Genomic DNA, 23,133 nt, shown 5'->3' with positions numbered 1-23,133 from the left:
CGTAAGTAGTGACAAGCTGCATTTGAGTGGCAGGTGACAGTGGCAAGTGACATGCTGCATCTGGGTGGCAGGTGACAAGCTAAATATGAGTAGCAGGTGACAGTGGCAAGCTGCATCTGCTGGTAGGTAACGGCGGCAAGTGACATACTGTATCTGGGTGGCAGGTGACAGTGGCAGGTGACAGTGACAAATGTCATGCTGCATCTGGGTGGGAGGAGACTGACGTACAAAATATCGGCACCTGTTATTGGCTATGGGCCTGAAAGGTGGGCGAAAATCTGTTTTGGTATCGGTATCGGCCCTGAAAAAACTATATCGTTCAACCCCTAGCATTTACTATTGACCACCAATGTGAGGGGCACTTCACCAATGACCACTGATGAAAGGGAGCATTGGCTGCCAATGTAGGGGGCTCTTCACTACTGACCACTAACCACTGATGACTAATGTAATGCCGTGTACACACGATCAGACTTTCCGGCAGACTTAGTCCGGCGGACCGGAATTAGTCGGACAATTCGATCGTGTGTGGGCTCCAGTGGACTTTTTTTTCCCCAAAAGTTCGACAGACCTAGAAATAAAACATGTTTCAAATCTATCCAACGGACTCAAGTCCGACGGACTAAAAATCAGGTAAACCGTTCGTCCGTGTGCTAGTCCGACGGACCAAATACAACGCAAGGACAGCTATTGGCTACCGGCTATTGAACTTCCTTGTTTAGTCCTGTTTACGTCATCACGTTCAAAACGAACGGACTTTCGAACAGACTTAGGCCGCGTACACACGGGCGGACTATCCGTCCAACTAAGTCCATCAGACAATCCGACAGACAGTCCGTCCTACTTTTGAATGAACGGACTTGACCACACACGACGAACAGACAGTCCGCTGAAAGCTTGCGCGATGACGTGTACGGCACGTACGACGGGACTAGAAATACGACGTCCAATACACTGCAATGCAACCTTGGGCCGTGTAAATCCTTTCTGAGCATGCGCCATACTTAGTCCGTCGAACTAGCCTACTCACGAGCGGACTGTCCGCTGAAACCAAGTTTGGACGGACAATATTACGGAAATTCCGAAAGACTTAGTCCGTTAGACTGTCCGCTGAAAAAGTCCGCTGAAGCCCACACACGAGCGGATTGTCCGCTGAAACACGTTTCAGCGGACCAAGCCCGTCAGACAGTCCGCCCGTGTGTACGCGGCCTTAGTCCGGTCGTGTGTGGCCAAGTCCGTTTCGTTCATAAAGTCCGTCGGGAAGATAGTCGGACCTAGTCCGTCAAAGTCCGGCCGTGTGTACGCGGCTTAAGAGGTACTTTACCACTGATGCACTTACTACTATCGACATAAGGGGTGCTTTCCATTGACTACCAATAAAGGGGATACTTACTGCTAACCACAAACGAAATGGAGCACTAACCAGTAACCACCCAAAAAGCAGCCACTGCACTGAGACTTGCAGGTAAACCAAACTCAAACACAAACAGCGTTTGGAACAAATATATGTGTTTGAGCAGTAGTATTTAAATGTAAAAAAACAGCATTCTAATTCCTAAATTTTCTAAATGTATTTATTGAAACCTACCTTTGTTTATATAAAGAGATGGAAAAGAAAAAATAGAGACTATAGATCTTTTTGGTCTTAGTCTACAAAATAAATAGATAGAAAGAAAGCCAGATACAAAGTTTCCCCCCCACTCAGTTCTGCTTTCCAATAAAAGAACCCAAAATAAAACTGGCAGAAATCTCAGCTTGCATACATATGGAAATATATTGGAAAGATATGAAGGTGCTTCTGTACAACGCTGTCTGTAGAATTGAATGCCTCCTTGTTCTGCACACCTGTAGTCTAAACGGGCAGGAGTTTGATGCTTTATATGTAACTGGTGCCATCATTTTTTTTTTTTTTTTTTTTTTTTATTTAGTGCATATAGGTATTAAAATAAATGAACCCATCTGTAAATACAGAATAAAATCAGTTGTTGTGTGTTCTATCCATAGGGGGCAGTAGGTTTCCATGCTGAGCTGTTAGCAAGGCTAAAAGCAGATGAGCCATAAACAGTACACAAGGTATTTATTCAAATGTTATTAGGGAAAAAATAGAAGGTTCAGTCATTCATCTATATAATGTGCTTGCTGGAAACAGCCCATAGATAGCAGATTACCTCTCACAGTCCCAGGACAATATGTGTGTGCGTGATTTGCTGATTTACACCATGTCACATTAATAATGTGTTCACACAGAATCATTCCAATTAAATCCGCCGTGTAAAATTCCTTGTGACACGTTACTTCAATTCACTCACATAGAGAAAACATAAAACAGACCGACCGAGGAACATGGAATGAGAATTAATGCATCTAAGAAGACCGGATGATCCTCCAGAAGACTGTGAGACTGATATGAACTAAACATTTATATCCAGGGACATTTATCATTAGGATTAAGATACAGCCTGATCCATGCTAGTGCTGAGTCTCATCAGGCAGGGATCAAGCTGTGTAGGCCTTCACAATCAACAGTAATAAGCACACTGAACCGTCAATCGGAGGAAAAAATAATGAGACTATTCATGGGTCAGAATCACTCATTGCATGCAAAGACTTTCCGACATGTTGGAGAATCTTTGCACAAACAACAGCCAATCCCCATAGATTAAAGTAGGGGCTAAAATCTAACGAGGCAAATGGAAACATGGTCAAAGTGAACCTCAGTTGCTCTGAGATAAGTTTGAAGATCAGCATATATGTTCTCGAAAAAACATTGAACTGTCCAAGCCTAATGCAGGCCTTAGAGCTCATCTCTACGACCCTCTCCATTGGTATAATCCAATGTTATCTCTGAAATTACCTTCCCAAACATCAAATGCTGCAATTGTATGTGGAATGAAAAGGTTTTTGGGAAATTAGATTGTTCTTGCATGTGCAGTTGCAAAATTGTCATAAATAAGGATGAGCTCAGGCGTGTTCGCAAAGAGGCAACCTTCTGGGACCTGTGACGTGTCCCAGAAGATTGCCTGGGGGGGCGCCTAGGGAGAGAGGAGGAATCGCCTAGGTGGCCGAGAAGCAGAAGAAGGAAGTGGGACAGGAAGTCCCTCTCTAAAGTAGGCACCCCCCCCCAAAAAAAAATTGCATGCCAAATGTGGCATGTAAAGGGGGCGAAGAGTGCTTAAAGTGGAAGTTCCACTTTTGGGTGGAACTCAGCTTTAAGCAATAAAGGTAAGTTATTTACCTGTCCACATCCTGTAATTGGAATGCAGAAAAAACATTGCTGGGACTTTGATACAGTACATAAAGAGTAGTAAGAGGACAAAAATATTCCAAGAGCTCGCTGACTAAGATTAGGCCACTCAACAGACAAAGCTATCCTCCAGTGGGTACCAAAAAAGTGCCAGAACAAATAAAAAATAAATAAAAAAAAGTCCAAAATAAGTAATTAGTTCACACTAAGAAAACAACAAATGCATTTCTGAAGCCAGAAGAAACCCCCCTTCATCAGAGCTTCAGTTAAAATAAAAACCTTGAATGGACTCAAAATAGGTGTTCCCTGTGTGAATCTATGTATATAAGTTAATTGCTGTAGTAGGAGAGTTGCTAGCCAGCAGCAACTGCATGAGCAATCAAAGCTTTGCTGCTGGCGAGTAACTCTCTTACTCTGGAAATAGCCATCCCCTCCTGTCGTGCCCAAATCTGACAAGGAGCTGCTTCATAGTAGCAGTTTATCTCAGCTCTGGGCACTTTTCACAAATAAGCAACAGCAAGAGGAATGCAGAGACTGATACTCCTCCCTCTGCATTGCTCTGGCTGTTGGCTTGTTTGTGGATGGTGTCCATAGCTGAGATATGCTGCCATTATGAAGTTGCCATCTCTCTCCTTGCTGTTGTCAGATCGGCCATGGAGGGTGGGGGGTCATACAGATCTGACCTCATGACTAGACTTATAAAGCTGTCAGTAAAAAATGAATGACAGATCTTCTTTAATGAATATGTAACTAATTACTTGCCATTTTTAATGTTTGCCAGGAGTTTAGCCTACCTTAAAGGATGTGACTTCAAAACTCCTTGAAAACATTTTAAAAGGATGGCAGCTTCCATATTTGACTCATGATGCGTTTCCTTTAAGCGGAATTAAACCTACACCAATTTTTTCTTATTGGGCTTCATATGTGCTTGTAGACAGGTGCCTACTTGGGGGGTACACACTTATCCACGTTCTACCTCATGTAGTAACTTTTGTACTATTTTGTTGATTAACATTTGTTTATTTGGCTGTCCTGAGGTAAGGAAGGGGTTAACGTGCTAGCTCTCAAGTGTTCATGGCTCTGCCCCCTTTTGGCGGGCTATAAATACAAGTCTAGGCAACCTACCTGGGTTCTTGGGTCTTGGGGAGGAAGCTACTGTAACCACTTTTGTGGAAGAACCATTGTCTGGTGACTGGGGGGACCAGCTCTCGTTAATGGACAGCAGCGACCACAGCATATTTCAGTCACCCTCTGCGCACATCGGACCCTGGATCGTTTAGGTGCTCAGACTTTCTGCGGAGGAGAACCGCTATTATGGTGATTATCGTACAGCCTCTAAAGCTTACCTGCCTGCCTGCAGGTCATGGTCGTGGGACCCAGTTAACGTCCTTTTCCTGGTTGCGGAGATATCTGAGCAAATATGTATGAGCACACACACACACACTGGACATTCCTTATGTTCCTGAGGCACTCTTTAGAGAGAATGAGAACATGCTGCAACAAATCTATGACAGAGTTGTGTAGGAATACCTCTGTTTACCGGCACCATTTCGCAACTTGGACAGACTGATCAAGTGGTTGCAAATTTTCATATGGTCTATGGAAAGTTGAGTTTGGGTCAGCATATCTATATAGACCCGATTAAACATATTAAAAGGAGAAGAACAGCAAGCCAAAGCTGGTTTGACTGTACTTCTCCTGAGGATCACAGGAGTGCAGATAATTCTGCACTCCTGTGACCTGTTTTCAGCCAACTGCGGGCTAAAGCCTGTTGTCAGATTTGGTCACAGAGCTGGTCCACCCGGCTCAGCCTCTCAGTGAGCTGCTGGGAGCCTGAGCCAGCTGCTCCCATCCCCTCCTCAGCATGCGGGGGGTGAGGTCAGAGCAGAGAGTGGGTGACTGGCAGTCATGGCTCTCTGCTCAAAGCAGCAGGGAGAACTGAGTGATCGGCGGTGTTTGATCGCTCAGTTCTCAGCCTTAGAGACAGCGGGGGAACAGATGCTGCATATACCTAGGTAAGTGTGATTTAAAAAAAATACCATACTTGGAGCAGACCACCCCGTAGTCCAACAAATTGGGAGATGTCACTTGGTCTATGGTGAGTGGGTAAGCTTTTCCAACCCTGTATATTATATTTCACTGTGGAGTTTGTTCTTTTTTCTAAGTAATCAATTTTATGCTACAAGTAATGCATCCCTTTATTTTGCCTAATGTACTTTACTGCTGTGATAATAAATGTTTATGGTTGTAAGAGGTATTGTGTTGTTAGATCCAAGTACAGATCAACCATTAAGGGGGCGGAGTGTAGGCAGGTGCCTAGTTGGGTGTACACACTTTACCATGTTCTACCTGATGTAGTTACTTTTGCACTATTTTGTTGATTAAAATACATTGTATGTTTTAGTGAGTTCTTGTCTAGTTGGCTGCTCGGAAGCCAGGAAGGGGTTAATGTGCCAGCTCCCAGGTGTTTATGGCACTACCCTCTTGTGACAGGCTATAAATACAAGGGGGGACAACCTAGCCGGGTCCTTGGGTCTTAGATCCTGGAGTTGTTTATGGACAAATCTGTGAGAGACTGTTTTATATTGCTCTGTCTTTATAAGAGTTTTCAAGTAAAAGTTCTAAAGTTACAATTAGGTGCCTTGGGTGGGAAAAATAGAATTTTTACATCATACTTACCTGTAAAATCCCTTTCTTTGAGTACATCATGGGGCACAGTTAGGCTAAAAATCATTACCTACTGGGTTATACTTCATCTCTAGGTGAATGGACACTGGTAGACTAAAGGTCTTTAGACAGGAAATGATCCCCCATATAACCCCTCCCATACAGGAAGTACTTCAGTTTTGTAGCACCCACTGAACCCTCATAAAAGAGGGGAGGGAAAAGGAATTTTACAGGTAAGTATGACGAAAAAAATCCTATTTTCTTTTTCATACATCATGGGACACAGAGTTAGGCTAATATTCATTACCTACTGGGACCTGCCAGAGCAGTAGCCTTGAGGGGAGGGAGACACCCTGCCAAACAATAGCCATCAGATCTTATACGGCAGCCTGCAGTAGACTGTGGCCGAAAGCCGAATCCTCAGCTGCTCGAACATCTACTTGATAAAATTTTGTGAACATATGCACTGAAGACCAGGTAGCAGCCTTACAAATCTGAGTCACAGATACCTGATGACAAAAAGCCCAGGAGGTACCTACACCCCTGGTAGAATTAGCTCTTACCCTAAAGGGAGGAGCTTTACGTTTCAGACCAAAGGCCTGAATGACCAATTAGCAGACCCAATTGGCAATGGAAGCCTTGGAAGCTGCCTGCCCCTTTTTGGGTCCTTTTGGTAAAACAAAAAAGGAGTCTGATCCTTGGATCTCTACAGATCTAGACAAATAAACCTTGACTTCCCAGACAACGTCCAAGGAATGCAGTGGTCTCTCTTCCACTGAACGAGGCTAAGAGAAAAAAGAAGGCAAAATAATGTCCTGATTTAAATGAAAGGCTGACACCACTGTTATCAAAAAGGATGAAACTGGTCGTAACATGACCCTGTCATGATAAAGGATCAAGTATGGTTCCCTGCAAGAAAGGATGGCCAACTCCGACACCCTTATGGCCAAGCTGATAGCCATCAGGAAGATTAGCTTGTGTGAGAGCAAGTCTAATGGAATTTCATTGATAAGTTCAAATGGTTGTTTCTATAACACAGACAGCACCAAATTCAAATGCTAAGGACACATAAGTGACCTAAGGGGGGGAAGCAAACGAGTTGCCCCCTCATAAAGATTCAGACCAGCGAATGGGAGGCTAAAGGCCTTTGGAAGAATATTGACAGGGCTGAAATCTGACCTCTGATTGTACTCAAAGCCAATCTGATTTCCACAGCTGACTGTAGAAAAGAGAATTTTCCCAATCACGTATTTCCGAGGATACCTTTTTTGTCTTCACAACAAGCAATATGAGTCTTCCAGACCTCATGATAGATCTTCCTGGTGACAGCTTTTTTAGCATTCACTAGGGTAGACACCACTGGTCCCAAGGTGCCACGGTCCTTTAACACCCTAGCTTCAATAGCCAGGCCATCAAATTTAGAGTCTGTAAATTGGGGTGGAATATAGGACCTTGAGACAGTAGATCAAGACGACGTGGAAGAGTCCATGGCCCGTCTATTGTCAGTCTCAAAATCTCTGGGAATCAGGGCCTTCTGGGCCAGGCTGGTGCCACCAGAATGACTGACTGGAACCCCCTATCTCCGAATCCTACGCAACAAATGTGGAAGGAGAGGGATCGGAGGGAAAGCATAAACCAGAGAGTACTGGCTCCATGGAACTACCAGAGCATCTGCTCCAATTGCCAGGGGATCTTTTGTTCAGGACACAAATTGCTGTAGCTTGTTGTTGAACCTGGATGCCAGTAGGTAGACCTCTGGCCATCCCCAACGATGGCAAACTTCCTGGAACACCCCTGGGTGTAGGGACCATTCCCCCTTGCAGATCTACTTGCAGCTGAGATAATCTGCCTTCCAGTTCTCTACTCCTGGGATATGGACTGCCAATAGAATCGGCATGTTCCTCTGCCCAGGCTAGAATGTGGTTCACCTCCTTCAGAGCTGAACAATTCTTGGTACTGCCTTGGTGGTTTATATAGGCCACTGCAGTGGCATTGTCAGACTGAACCCTGATAGAGCAGTCCTAAAACTCCACCGTCCAGGACCGTAGGGTCAGACGTACTGCCCGTAACACCAGGACATTGATGGGCAGGATTTTGTTTTGTCCTTGACCATTTCCCCTGATCTTTGAGCCCTTCTAGGGTCGCTCCCCAGCCTGAGAGACTGGCATCTGTAGTCAATACTCTCCAAGTTACCGAGAGGAAGGATTTTTCCCTTTTGCACGTTCTGATCCTGCAACCACCAGTTTAGGCTTAAGTGTGCCCGAGGAGATAAGAACATTGGATAATCCAGGGCTTGTCCTCTCCTGTTCCAAGCCAACAAGATGTCTTGTCATAAAGGCCTGGAATGGAACTGGGCATAGGGCACTGCCACGGAGGACACCATCCTCCCTAGAAAACTCATACCGAATGGAGGGTTGTCTGGTGCCCCTAACTGACGCACCTGACCCTTCGGGGCACCGATCCTTATGGGCGACAAAAATACTCTTGCTTAGACCGTATCTAGGATCAGACCTAAATACTTTAGACTTTGAGCTGGTCTCAAGGTTGACTTTTTGGTATTTATGATCCAGCCTAAGCTTTCAAAATACCACATTGTGCATGGTATGCTCTGTTCTAGAGCCTGTAGTGAGTGATCTCTGAGCAGGAGGTTGTCCAGGTACCTGAGCACCAAGATCCCTTAGGCCCTTAAAAGACTCAGTACTGGTGCTAGGATCTTTGTGAACACTCTTGGAGCTGTGGCAAGCCACAAACTGAAAATAACGTTCCTCTACTGCAAATTGCAGAAACCTCTGCTGAGGCTGAAAGATAGGTACATGTAAATACTCGTCTTTTCTATCGATGGAGGCTAGAAAGTCTCCCATCTGGAGCGAGGCTACAACTGAGCGGACAGACTCCATCCGAAAGGACTGGATTAGTAGATACTGGTTGAGGGATCTTAGATCCAAAATGGGCCTCATGTCCCCGTTTGGTTTTCAAACCGTAAACAGGTTTGAGTAAAACCCAGTGCCTCTTTCAGATACCGAAACCTCTACAATCACTCCTTGATGCACTAAATGATGTAGATCAGATTTTTTCAGACGGATTTTGTGCCAAACTTGTCTTGCATACACACGGTCGGACAAAGTCGATGGAAATTCCGAACGTGCTTAACGAGGTTACATACAACAAGTACGTCTGGACTATAAACAGGCCAATAGCTGTGGTCTCTTAATTTATTCTGAGCATGCGTGGCACTTTGTCCGTCGGAAGTGTCTACACACGATCGGAATTTAAACGATCAGATTTTGTTGTCGGAAAATTTTAGATCCTGCTCTCTGACTTTCGTGTGTCAGAAATTCCAAAGTCAGATGGAGCCCACACACGATCGGATTTTCCGACAACACAATCTGATCGCACATTTTCCATTGGAAAGTCCGACCGTGTGTACAGGGCATAAGTCTCTCTGAGGGGGAACCCCCACAATTCCAGCTTGTAACCGCGGGATATAGTTGAGGTGACCCACTCGACCTAAACTATTGTTCTCCAAATGTCTGCAAAGTGGAGCAGCCTTCCTCCGACCTGATAGAGTGGGGGCATCACCTCAAAAGGAGGGCTTGGTGCTGGGTTAAGAAGAGTTTTGGATCCCGGGCTTTTTCTGGCCCTGTCCTTGCGGCTTGTCCCTGATTCTAGTGCCCTGTTGGCACCAGAACTGCCTTGGCGCTGAAACACCTGAGAAAGCAGTCCCCGAGGTTTTAAATTAGGGACACCTGGTGCTTTTCTTCTCAGGAAGTAGAGAACTCTTCCCTCTGGAAATCTTTTGGATATATTTGTCCAAATGATCACCAAATAAACATTCCCCATGAAAGGGGGAACCTGCCAATAACGTTTTACAAGGAAGCTCGGCTGACCAGTTCTTAAGCCACAAAAGCCTGCGCATAGGTACAGACAAGAGAGCCCAACGAGAAACCTGCTGTATATTGAATCCTTTAAGTCGCCAACAGCATAACACAGTGCTCAAGGAATATCTGTCTTATTTTCAGCCAGATCATCCGTCTGACCTGATCCTTTACGGACTGGCAGATACCAACTATTGCAACAGCTGGCTGAATAGCTGAACTGGCCAAAAAAAGGGAAGCCTTTAATAATGACTCCAATTTCTTATCAACAGGGCCTTTCAAGCCCTGTGCGTTATCTACCGGACAAGTTAAGTTCTTATTTAAGTAAGAGACTGCTGCATCTAAGGCTGGCATGCTCCACTTCTTAACAAACTTTTCATACATGGGATATAAAAGGGAAAACCCTTTAGGAGTAACAAAAATCCTGTCAGGATGTTCCCAATCAGAATACACCGCCTGTTCCAACAATGGGTGTAAAAGGAAATGAACAAAAAATGCCCCCGTTGATGCCCCTGTTGATGACCATTTGAGTCGAAATGCGTAGGGATGGCTATCTGAGAGTCCCATACTGCCTTTTTTAACGATTTTATGCTATTTTTATTACATTTTTGTGTCCTTTTTCATGTTTCCTTGATTGGGAGATATTTTCCAATAAAACATTATTGGCTGATCTGCACTATATGGAGCACTTTTTTCCTCCTTTTTCATGATAATTTCGGTACTGGTGAGCACTGACGGGGTGAATTCTGAAGCTTTGGACGTGTGTTGAGACCACTTGCGGCCGTGAACATATCCCTGGGATCGGGATTGTGTCATTTCATTCAAAGACAACCACCTAGCATCTTGGTACCACACCCAAAAGATCACCCTCTATGCACATTTGACCCACTGCCAGATGGTATGTGTGTCTACCTCTGCTGGTAAGAGTACCTTATTAAGTTTCCATATTACTGATGTTCTCCGTGTTATAAGCATCACTCCCATGTGCAGTCATCACCTCTGAGACACCACGGTTGATTTACATCTGGATTTAATTGACTGAGAGGCAGACATCAACTGGATATCTTCTTGTCCAGATTGCTCAGAAGCAGACTCATCCGCCAGGCCCTTCACAGAATCCTGAGCTTTTAGCTCTTCCCCATCCTCAACCCATTCCTGCTCCAAACTAGGAGGCTTCAGGGAGGGGGATCTGTCACGCTTCTTGCCACTCTCCTGTATGGGAGGGGTTATATAGGGGATAACTTCCTGTCTAAAGACCTTTGGTCTTCCAGTGTCCATTCACCTGGAGATGAAGTTTAACCCAGTAGGTAATGAATATTAACCTAACTCTGTGTCCCATGATGTATGAAAGAAATACAAGGAGGTCTGGAGCCACATCTAACTCCAGTCTGCTCTTGGGGGACTTCATTTTGGTGGGTACCCAGTCAGGGTGCCGAAGACAGATCATGGACTGTACTGAAAGGACCTTACATTATTTACGAGGTATGAACTGGGCAGCATGGAGAAAGGAATAACTAGAGTTGTGTAGGGAGAAATCTGTGAGAGATTGTTTTATATTGCTCTGTCATAAGAGTTTTCAAGTAAAAGTTCTAACATTCCAATTACGTGCCTGGTCTGAAGTTCTTTAGAAAGGGGTGCATGCATAGGCATATCAAAAGAACAGGGCTTAGTATGGGGAAGAGGAAAAGTAGTGAAGAAACAATACAAAGGTCTAACATGTAGTGGTGTGGAGTGGAGGAGGTTATAATTGACATTGCTAAGGGTAACCGTAGTGATGTCGGGTGCTGAAGCAGCTAGCCAGCGGGAAGTGGTAATGACAGCCACAGGTGACGGAAGGCCCTTGAAGATAGAGGGCAGTTTTGAACCCCTCTCTAGTGACCGGTGCTCCACATACAGGGACCAATATCATGGCACAGGGTGTTCTATGTACCTAGCCTACGAAGTCACAGAAGAGAAGAAGAGAGAGCGAAGGCCCTCTGAAGAGGGGAGGCTCAAGAACATGTGAAGAGGCAGAAATGATGTGTGTGTAATGCCACGTACACACGACCGGACTTTTTGACAGCAAAGGTCCGACGGAACGAGTCCCTCGGACAATTCGATCTTGTGTGCGCTCCATCGGACCTTTGCTTGGCGGACTTTAGAAATAGAACATGTTTTAAATTTTTCCACCGGAACTCCGCTGGACCCAGTTCATACCGAGAAATCAGCTCGTGTGTATGCTAGTCCAACGGATGGCAGCTATTGGCTACTGGCTATGAACTTCCTTATTCTAGCCGGTCGTATGTCATCACATTTGAATCCGTCGGACTTTGGTGTGATTGTGTGTGGCCAAGTCTGTTCATTCGGAAAGTCCGTCCGAACTCCGTCAGAACTCTGCCGAAAGTCCATCGGACCTAGTCCCTCGAAAAGTCCGGTCGTGTGTACGCGGCATTAGTGAGAAGTCTCCTATAGTCACTGGGATTAAGACATACAGAAGTCAGAAATGCTGCATCCATGGGAAGAAGTCAGAGTACGGTTAAAGTGAAATGGGAATCACTGAGAAGCGAATCATACACAAAGGGTTAACTGTGCAAGTCAAGTCTGCTCGCTTCTAAGACGTTTAGGTTTAATTCCAAGGGTAAGAAATAAATGCAATTATGCTACAAAATACAATAAAGCTGGATAAAGGGTATTTTTTTATATGCAAAAAATTTCAATTAATAATTCAAATTTATATGCACAGAAAAGGGTAGAAAAAAAGGAAACGGATTTGTTGCCATTCTCCAAGCACAATTATGCAACCTTCCCTTATATAAACGCACACTCACCAAGGAAAAATGGAGCTTGGAAAAAAAAAAAAGCCGCAGACAAGATCGTTGGACACATAACAAGAATCTTCATTAAGTATGGATTTTTAAAGGAGGCATCTGATCAATAGCCACTGAAAGCCTTGTATCTACCGGCATCAGATTAAATCATAAAGGACTCCCAAGAGGGCAATGGAGCATTTCAATCTCCCACTCAGTGAGATGAGATTACACTCTGCTCTACCATTAAAGTGGAATTTTACTGTACTATAACACTTTCATTGTGCCTCCATCTTAATATTGCCCCTCTTAAAAGCCTTTCGGTGACAAGCTGAAGCTAAATTTAACAAGCATTTGAGCAATCTATGCTATCAATGCACATATCTGCTAAGCCATTAGAAATTCTTTGAAAGGTAAAAAAAAAAACATAACATTCTTAGGACTGAATAATTATACAATTGCACAACCAGTAATTCAAATCTAGAAGCCAATGACATTTTTTTAGAGGGATACGTGTAATTCTGCAGAAAACAATATAAAAGCCTCAACAGGCAGGGTAGGAGCTATAATTGTTTGCCACTTTATCTACCACTCTTCTGGAATTTGTCCAGCCCGTGTTTATATACTGATTAATCTGCGGCAACCACTGGGGCGTTATCAATCACAGCATGGCCTTTCTTAAAGATATCATTGAAAATCCTTCTTTATAGAGCATATTGGACTTTTTAGGTGCCAAGCTAGGATATAACTGAGGTCAAAATAAGTGAAGTTTATATTGCCATACATCTTAAAATCACATAAAAGAAGAGCAGTCCATGCAATTGTATACACCAATATATCAATAGATCACTTTAATACCCCCATATATACCCTCAAACATCCACTCATCAGCAAACTTGTTTATCCTTAGGGATGTATAAAAAGAAGGTTATTTAAATTCAGTTGGAGGCGATTCCCGCATTGGGATGAGGATAATTCTCAATGCGTTGAGATCATACTTCATCAGAAGATATAGGAGATATATTTCTTAATGAAATATTCAACCTTTCTAAAATAAAGAAATAGCTAGGAGATGGGGAAAGACATAAAACCAGAGGATGTAGAGCAACAGTAGGTTGGGACATAAGCAAGGATTTTTCCTTAAACAAACACATTAAAGTGATACTAAACTCACATTATATAAAATAAAATAAATGCAAAATGTTTAATTATAAGTAGGATGTGCCTTTCTATATCTCTCCTTCTTTATTTCATCCCTCAAAGCTTTTTTTCTACTATTCTCAGACTTCCTGTTCTAGGGTGGCTATGTACGTTCTCTATGCCCCCTATGTGTATGTGAAGATCAGGGCTATCTTTAATATTGATTGGACCCCCCCCAGAATCCACTTAACTATTTGCGGGCAGCGTGGGCTGAAGGGGTAGCTGCTTTGGGCCCCACAACAATAACTGGACCCGGGGCAGCTGCCCCTTTTGCCCTGTGTTAAGGTTCGCCCTGGTGAAGATAGCCACCCTCTCCTGTTTGACCCCAAGATAGACTACACATCTACCCGCAGACTCGTTCAGTTCTATGAGAATTGTAGTTATCGTAGATTAGATTGTGTGACCAGAAATAATGGCAGTACTCACTCTACTCCAGTAGTAGTGGGGTGCATCACTGGAGGATTGGGAGCATGTACAGGACAAAAAAGAAGCCTGAAAACATAGATAAGAGACTTTTTAAACATAAAAAACAGAGCCATTATATAGACTTGATATTTTAGAGAAAACAATTGAGAAAAAAATTACATTTATTGTCACTTTAAAGTGTTACTAAACCCACAACAGTAAAATCAGTCTGTATATGCAGGGGTTAATCCTTCACATTGTTTAAAAAGGCTGTTTGATCCTGGCTTCTCTGATCCTCCCCTCCTTCCACTGTCCCCTGATAATTTCCTGATAACACAGAGTCTATGGAGTCAGGCTGCACATGCTCAGTTTGATGTGTATTGCTAGAGAGTTTTTTTTCTTGTTTTTTTTAGTGCATGTGATCGGCACAGGACCAAATCAGCACTGTCCAGACAGAGGGTCAGGGGTCCTACAGTCTCATGGGGCAGTCAGAAAACTCTTCCTACAAGCTTTAACCAGTGCTTGGCTGGAAACTGCTGAAAGTCACAAGACGGCTCTAACTGCTGATTAGAAAATTTATTTAGCAGTTTATATTTACTAAAATAATTGCATTTCCATGTTTTGTGTACTGTGGAAGACCAGATATAGTGAATATCCTGGGTTTTATAACACTTTATGGTTAGGGCGGGGCTGAACATTACTGCGAAGGAGCAAACCCTAATACAAAACAGTTATCCTATGTTTCTAAGCACTTGAGGGACATACATGGAGGGAACATGTCACATACTTTTATTTCCATGGAATAGAGAGAGTGACAGAACATTGAAGGGGATGCGATCTTCCGGCTTCATACTGGAATACCCATTGGACTTAATTACCGCCGGATGTGGATCTTTATTTACATTTTTTTTTTTTTTGCTGACCTATCTGCGGCTATGGTTACTGCAAGAGCTGTATTATATTTTTTTGTTTTATGTATGTTTTTTGCTCACTTGTTTTTCTGCTTTCCTATGGGGCAATTATGTCTAATTAATGTCATCTGTGATTTTCTTTGTGACATTTAATATAATCTGGCAGAATCCAGCATGTATCTATGACCCTTTAGGCTAAAACATCGGCTTTTCATGCAGGGCTCTGTTTTTAGCCTTATGTATCAATAAAACAAATACATTTTTCACACTGGAACTTTTTGTGATGTGGACTTTCTACATGGGATCAATGGGATATGCGTTTCCATCTATTTAACAGTGTAACTGCCAAATACAGTTGCATTAACTTTGGATTTTGTAGAGGGTGGGCAAGCAGGCACTTTAAAGTTGGCCAGACATGGATCGAAATTCATCCACTTTATGAATAGGCACTGTGGCTGTACAAAAGTTTATCTACCAATCAACTGCTGCACAACCACCCTCTTAGATTTTCCCTGCTTGATCAGCACCGTAGGTTATAGGCAGCAACGCTGATCATTGTAATACAAATGCTCAGTGGGAGGATTCCCCATCCACCTTGAGTGTGTGGATGGGGGAATCAAGTCATTTGGCTGAATGAAAAAACCAAAGCCTTGTACACCACTACTATTTTTTTATTTTTTTCCTTTAACCCACTGGCTGCAGGAGCCCCCCATTCTTACCTGAGCCTGATCTGATCCGATCCAGTGAAGTGCACAAAAGCAGTGTCTGGCTCCCTCCTCATTAGGCAGATTGATAGCAGTGGCAGCCATTTGCTCCCACTGCTGTCAATCAAATGCTGAAATGAGGGAGTGGGGGGCAGGGCCGAGTCGCCCGGTCTGTGTCAATAGACACAGACTGTGTGGCTCAGGAGCAAGCATGCATGGGTGACCCCAGGCCAAAGAAGGGGGGCCTGGAGCGCCGGTAGCGGACCCCAAAAAAGGAGGATCGGGGCTGCTCTGTGCAAAACGATTGTGCGGAGCAGGTAAGTATGACATGTTTGTTAATTTAGTTTTAAAAAAAATTGAAGGTTTAATATCACTTTAAGGCTGCCCAATTGTTTTGAATAACAGAAAATCAGACATAACCGATCTTTTTTTTTTTAACACAGCACACCACATGTTCATCATTTGGGTGCCAATTAAAATATATGGCATCAAGACACAATACGCATTTTATTGCAGCACATAACTGAGAATGGGCTCTTCTACTTTTTTTTCACATGAAACAAGACAGTTTTTGCCTGCATACGTGACAAACTGGTCTTTTTTTTCATTGATAGTTGAATACACCATGGCATAGGCTACAATTACTTTGTAATAGATAAATGTAGTAAGTAACGACCCATCTCACCTGTATACTCCGGAGCACACATTTTATACCGCAAGTTTTTTTTTTTATGTTAGTAGTAAAACATATTCATAAATGTGATCATATGTGAACAGGAGCTCGGAGGTAATTAGTGACATCACATAAGTGTTGTCATGGAAACCAAGGTTCTATGATTCTTGAAAGACTCATAGAAAGCCCATCAGCTGCTCCAGCTGTGAGCTGGGATGTTCCCTCTTCCTCCCATCAGAAGGATGTCATCCTGATCACTTATAGGAATTAAATTGCAGCGTACTGGATATGCCGTAAATACACCAGGAGCACGAGTCATTAGCAGAGGGCACCATTCCCTGCACTTTATCCTATCAAATGCAACTTCAAACACGTCATCCACTTAGCTAAAGAAGACACAAAGTCACATTCTGTTCTAGAAATATAAACCCCCTGCGCCTTTTCTCTAACCTCGTACTTTTTTTACATGACAGAATATCCAGTAAAAAACTACATGTGAGAGAGCAGTCTATACACGGATATGCATGTAAGTGTTCCCTCCTACATCATAACATACTCTGTGTTGCAAATTTGCAACCTGTTCTACACTGAGCAAAATTATAAACGCAACACTTTTGTGTTTGCCCCTATTTATCATGAGCTGAATGCAAAGATCTACAACTTTTTCTATGTACAAAAGGCCTATTTCTCTTAAATATTGTTCACAAATCTGTATAAATCTGTGTTGGTGAGCACTTCTCCTTTGCCAAGATAATCCATCCACCTCACAGGTGTGGCATATCAAGATGCTGATTAGACAGCATGATTATTGCACAGGTGTGCCTTAGGCTGGCCAAAATAAAAGGCCACTCTTAAACATTCAGTTTTATCTCACAGCACAATGCCACAAATGTCATAAGTTTTGAGGGAGCGTGCTATTGGCGTGCTGACTGCAGGAATGGCCACCAGAGTCTTCCCTTTGATTGAACGTTCATTTCTCTACCATAAGCCACCTCCAAACGCACTTCAGAGAATTTGGCAGTACATCCAACCAACCTCACAACTGCAGGCGGGGGGGGGGGGGCTCCGGCGTGTTCGCACAGCCCATGTGCAGAGCCTGCGAGGAAGTCGGCACTGCGCTGCGCTAATCACATGCAGTGAGACATTTCCCAATCTCTGCAGCCGCGCATTGGGACAATGTCTCACTGCCTGTGATTAGAAAAGCACAGTGCCCACTTCCTGGCGGGCTCTGCACGTGGGCTGTGCGAACATGCTGGAGCTCATCCTTACCGCAGACCACATGTAACCACACCAGCCCAGGACCTCCACATCCAGCATCTTCACCGCCAAAATCGTCTGAGACCAACCACCTGCTGACAACGGCTGCAACAATCGATTTACATAACCAAAAAATTTCTGCACAAACTTTCATGAACCGTCTCAGGGAAGCTCATCTGCATGCTTGTCGTCCTGATCGGGGTCTCAACCTGACTGCTATTTGTCATTGTAACCGGCTTAAATGGGCAAATGCTAACCTTCCATGGCCTCTGGCACTTTGGAGAGGTGTTATCTTCATGGATGAATCCCGGTTTTCACTGTACAGGGCAGATTGCAAACAGTGTGTATGGCGTCATGTGGGTGAGCGGTTTGCTGATGTCAACGTTGTGGATCGAGTGGCCCATGGTGGCGGTGGGGTTATGGTATGGACAGGCATATGCTATGCACAATGAACACAGGTGCATTGATGCCATTTTGAATGCACAGAGATACCATGACAAGATCCCGAGGCCCATTGTTGTGCCATTCATCCACGACCATCATCTCCTGTTGCAGCATGATAATGCACGGCCTCATGTTGCAAGGATCTGTACACAATCCCTGGAATCTAAAAAAATCCCAGTTCTTGCATGGCCAGCATACTCACCGGACATGTCACCCATGGAGCATGTTTGGGATGCTCTGGGTCGGTGTATACGACAGAGTGTCCAGTAACTTCGTACAGCCACTGAAAAGGAATGGACCAACATTCCACAGGCCACAATCAACAACCCGATCAACTGTATGAGAAGCACATGGGCTACACTGTGTTAGGCAAATGGTGGTCACACCAGATACTGACTGGTTTTCAGACCCCCTTAACCCCCCCCCCAAATACAGTAAAACTGCACATTTTAGTGCTCATGCACACAGACGTTTTAAAAAACTGGCTGCAAAGCTAGCTCCGACGCCTGGAAAAATCGTCGTTAAAAACGTGATTTTTACCGCGTTTTGCATTGGCGTTTTTGCGCGTTTTTTAGCGTTAGCGTTAAGTAGCGTTTTTTAAGAAACACATCTCTTGGCTATAGCACTCAGAAAACAAAGAAAATATGTTGCGCGTTTATGCGCGTTTTCCCGCGATTCGCGTTTTTACAGCTCTAGCTCCACGCCACGGAACGCACTGGTCCTGGTTTTTTTTTACAGCTTAAAAACGCCTATGCCATTTGCAGCTCAAAAACGCCTAGGTGGGCATGAAGCCATAGACTAACATGGACAGCCGTTTTTAAGCTGCAAAAAAAGCTCAAAAAAGCGGCTGTAAAAACGTCCGTGTGCATAAGGCCTTAGAGCGGCTTTTATTGTGGCCAGCCTAAGGCACACCTGTGCAATAATCATGCTGTCTAATCAGCATCTTGATATGCCACACATGTGAGGTGGATGGATTATCTCTGCAAAGGAGAAGTGCTCACCAACACAGATTTAGACTGATTTGTGAACAACATTTGAGAATAATAGGCCTTTTGTGTACATATAAAAAGTTGTAGATCTTTGTGTTCAGCTCATGATAAATAGGGGCAAACACAAAAGTGTTGCTTTTATAATTTTGCTCAGTGTATATTATAGGAAAGTGTTAGAATCCTAACAGACCCAAACTATGACCTGTGGACCATATCCGCCCCGATACAGAATTGCATTGGCATGCAGCTAGGGTCAGGTTCCCCTTTAATGTGGGCCCTGATTTAAAGGGGGACCCTGATGCAGATTCTGATGTAAGGGGTGGGGCTCTAATGAGGACTGTGGGTTAAGGAGGACTTTGTATATGTTATATTATGTATGCACATCTAGGAAAGAATCCAGGCCTTTTTTAAAGCAATCTACTGAGCTGGCCAGAACCAGCTCTTGAGGGAGTCCATTCCACATGTAGCACTGACCCCCGTAGGAGCTGCTGATTTTATTGGGCTTACCGTTAACTTCTTGACCTCGTCTCTGTCTAGGGTTTTCCGTGGTAGATGGCCCAAAGAAATGTAGAAACTGACACTGGATCTTCTTTTGGGTTATTTATTTGAAATAGAAAAAAGATCTCTCAGTTTAAGGTAGAGCGTTAGGAGGAAGTTCAGGTACTTTGGACTGTCAAAAATGGAAAGTCTTTATAGAAAGAATCCAGAGAATAACTGTTTAACAGCTGGAATTTCACAACCCCCGGATAGACCTCCTCTCACTAGGCCTAGCAGCCAGTAGGGTGTTAAGTAAAGTATCTTCCTCAGACTTGAGCGTAGAATACTTAAGGAAAATTCTCTGCCACAGACTTTAGCGTAACTGAATGAATGAATGAAATACTTGTATAGCGCACAATGCGAACTGAATCGCCTCTAGGCTAACTGAGGGACATAGACACATTTATAGAGCTATCATATGGTACCAGTATTTCTCAGCTGGTCCGGCGATACCGTATGAGTGTGGATCCATGAAGTGTCCTTCAACTGAGCCTCCAGGCTCCTTCAGAGAAACCAGCCTTGAGCATAGCCTTCTCCTGAAGAGTCCTCCCCTGGATGCTTCTCCAGTTGCTGGGCCTCTTCTTAGGTGAGACGGCACCGGACCACCCTTCAATCACCAGGCCTTGACATCCATTAAGGCCTGTCCCTGCAGTTGCGTCACTTCAGGCTATCCAGCTTCGAGACTTGGAAATGCATGGAACCGCACCCCAGGCCAGGAGGGCCATGGGGGCTGGTCAGGAGGACCAGAACCAAACAGACCGAAAATCCTCTGGCACCGGAACCCCATAACATGTGATATCAGCACCTTAAATACCACCTCCTAGAGTGCACAGCAGGAGAACACTCCCAATGGGCTGGTTCCGAGAAAACGTAGCACTCAATACACCCAGCTAAACTGCATTCTATCACTTGCCAGCGGTGACAGCGACACCTGCGACCAAGGAGAACCCAGTGCAACCCAGCTGGACTGGTACTGAAATCATAATTTGGTAAAATTAGCCCTAAAACCCAACTGTGGTTCCAGGAATATTAATTTTCAAAACATATATTGCATGCTCGTCAGGAGCCACACATTTTCACAGCTCTTGCTTTAAAGAAACCTTTCCGTATTTGGAGATGAAATTTCTTTTCCTCCAGATGTAAAGTGATCCCCCTTGTCCTCTTTGATGACCTTAAAGAGAATAACTCAACACCAAGTTCACTATATGGACCAGTTATGTATTTTTAAATATGTTGATCATATCCCCCCTTAAAGGAGTTGTCAAGGCAGAAAGTTTTTGATCTTAATGTATTCTATGCCTTAAGATAAAAAGCCTTCTGTGTGTAGCAGACTCCCCAGCACCCCTAAAACTTATCTGAGCCCCCTCTCTGTCCAGCGATGTCCCCGAATTCCTCAGCCGTCCCGGACTCTCCCTCCTGATTGGCTGAGACACAGTCACGGCGCAATTGGCTTCCCGTGGCTCTCAAAAAAGGTAAGTTAGCCAATCAGGGGAGAAAGGGGGCGGAGCTGAACAGCAGCTCCGTGTCTGAATGAATATACGAGCTGCAGCTCAGCTCAGGTGCCCCCATAGCAAGCTGCTTGCTGTGGAGGCACTGGACAGGAGGGAGGGGTCAGGAGCAGCAAAGAGGCACCTGATAAGAGGGGGGTTCAGGCTGCTCTGTGCAAAACCAACTGCACAGAGGAGGTAAGTATAACATGTTATTTTTGTTATTGTATAATGTTGTTATTTAAAAAAACAAAAAAAAAAACAAGACTTTACAAGTGCCTCTTATCAGTTTGATTGCCCTTCTTTGCACTTTCTCCAGTTCCGGGAGATCCTGATAGATATAGATGGAGACTCTGATGATGTGATTCTGACATTAGGGGGAACTCTTAAGGGAGACTCTGAGGAAAGAGGGTCTCTGATGGGGACCTTGATATATAGGGGGGCTTGCTTTGTTTTATTGAAGTTCTTTATGTTTTGTTTAGAACCATATCTTGCTGATTAAAAAAAATATATATTCAAGCAAAATGTATTAATTCATTCATTATGTATTGATTTATCAAAAAGATTATTTTTTTTGTTGGGGGGGGGGGGGGGCTATGAATAATTATAAAATATACAATATGACCCTTGTACTGAAAAGTTTTGAGACCCCTGGTTTAGGTCATACTGATGGGCCACGCCATAAGAACAAACTGTAATGCCCCGTACACACGACCAGACTTTTCAACATCAAAAGTCTGACGGAATGATTCCGGCAGACTATTCGAACGTGTGTGGGCTGCAGCGGACTTTTGATTTGCAAAAGTCTGACAGACTTTAGAAATGGAACATGTTTCAAATTTTTCCGACAGAACTCTGCCGGACCCAGAAATCCGCTCGTGTGTATGCTAGTCTGACGGACTAAAACCGACGCGAGGGCAGCTATTGGCTACTGGCTATGAACTTCCTTATTCTAGTCCAGTCATACGTCATCACGTTCGAATCCGTCGGACTTTGGTGTGATTGTGTGTGGCCAAGTCCGTTCATTCGGAAAGTCCGTCAGAACTCTGTCAGAACTCCGTCAGAACTCCGTCGAAAGTCTGCCTGACTTAAGTCCTGTCGTGTGTACGCGGCATAAGTGTGGAGAAAGGGAGTAGGAAGAATGGAACAGAGAGAGAAATGTAAAGCAAATGAAAGAAAAAAAAAAAAAAAAATGAGTCAACACAAACCAATAAATCCCAAGCCACATGAAATATACTTACCCGTTCCCTCTATGCATCTATAGGTTTCAATGTACTACCCTAAGACGCACTTCGACCATAGGTAAGCACATACATTTCTGTAAAGGATAACCACAGTATTTAACATAGATCTAAAAACACAAATGCTGAAATCTTATATAAACTATAACATCTTAAAATGGTTATAAAAGTAGAAAGCCACAGAATGCATTAAGGTAAAAAAACAAAAAAAAAACTTCTCCGTTCAGCTACCCCAGCCCTTCCTAAATACTTAGTCCAATCTTGATCCAGCGCTGTGCCCAAGAGCAGCATTTCTCTCCACTCCGTTTCTGCTGCTATCAATCACAGCCGGTGAGGAGAGAGTGGGTGGGGTAGGGCCAAGCCATGCTGTGTGTGTCTATGAACACAGAGGCTGACTCGGGATTGAGCAAGCACAAGCGCCCCCTTGGGGGCACTCGGCAGATGAGAGGAGCCAGGAGCACCAGCGGGGGACATGTGCACCTTTCTTTGATGGGATGACAACTGTCTTTCAATTGTGCACCTGTGATTTGTTTCAGCTGATGATGGATCAAATACATATAGACAGGAAGTTGCTGAAAGAGGTTAGAGAAAATGAGTCCTTGCCCAATCTCCCCCATAGTTCTTGAATTATAATTATTATTATAATACAGGATTTATATAGCGCCAACAGTTTGAGCAGCACTTTACAACCTGAGGGCAGATAGTTACAATAC

General features: G+C 43.9%; 1 long non-coding RNA gene across 1 annotated transcript in view; it reads right to left on the bottom strand.

Moving 5' to 3' along the window:
• LOC143998390 (uncharacterized) overlaps positions 1-23,133 on the bottom strand; it is a 54,127-nt gene that overhangs the window by 7,366 nt on the left and 23,628 nt on the right. Inside the window, exon 2 of the long non-coding RNA XR_013277900.1 lies at positions 14,199-14,264. This is a non-coding gene — a long non-coding RNA (uncharacterized LOC143998390). The remainder of the gene's footprint in view (positions 1-14,198; positions 14,265-23,133) is intronic.

This window comes from Lithobates pipiens, unplaced genomic scaffold (genome assembly GCF_037356315.1).
Source record: "Lithobates pipiens isolate NorthernLeopardFrog02 unplaced genomic scaffold, aLitPip1_a1.2 Scaffold_19, whole genome shotgun sequence".
Taxonomy (NCBI): Eukaryota; Metazoa; Chordata; class Amphibia; order Anura; family Ranidae; genus Lithobates; species Lithobates pipiens.
The sequence above is the reverse complement of the archived record's forward strand: the minus strand, read 5'-3'. Positions and strand labels throughout refer to the sequence as shown.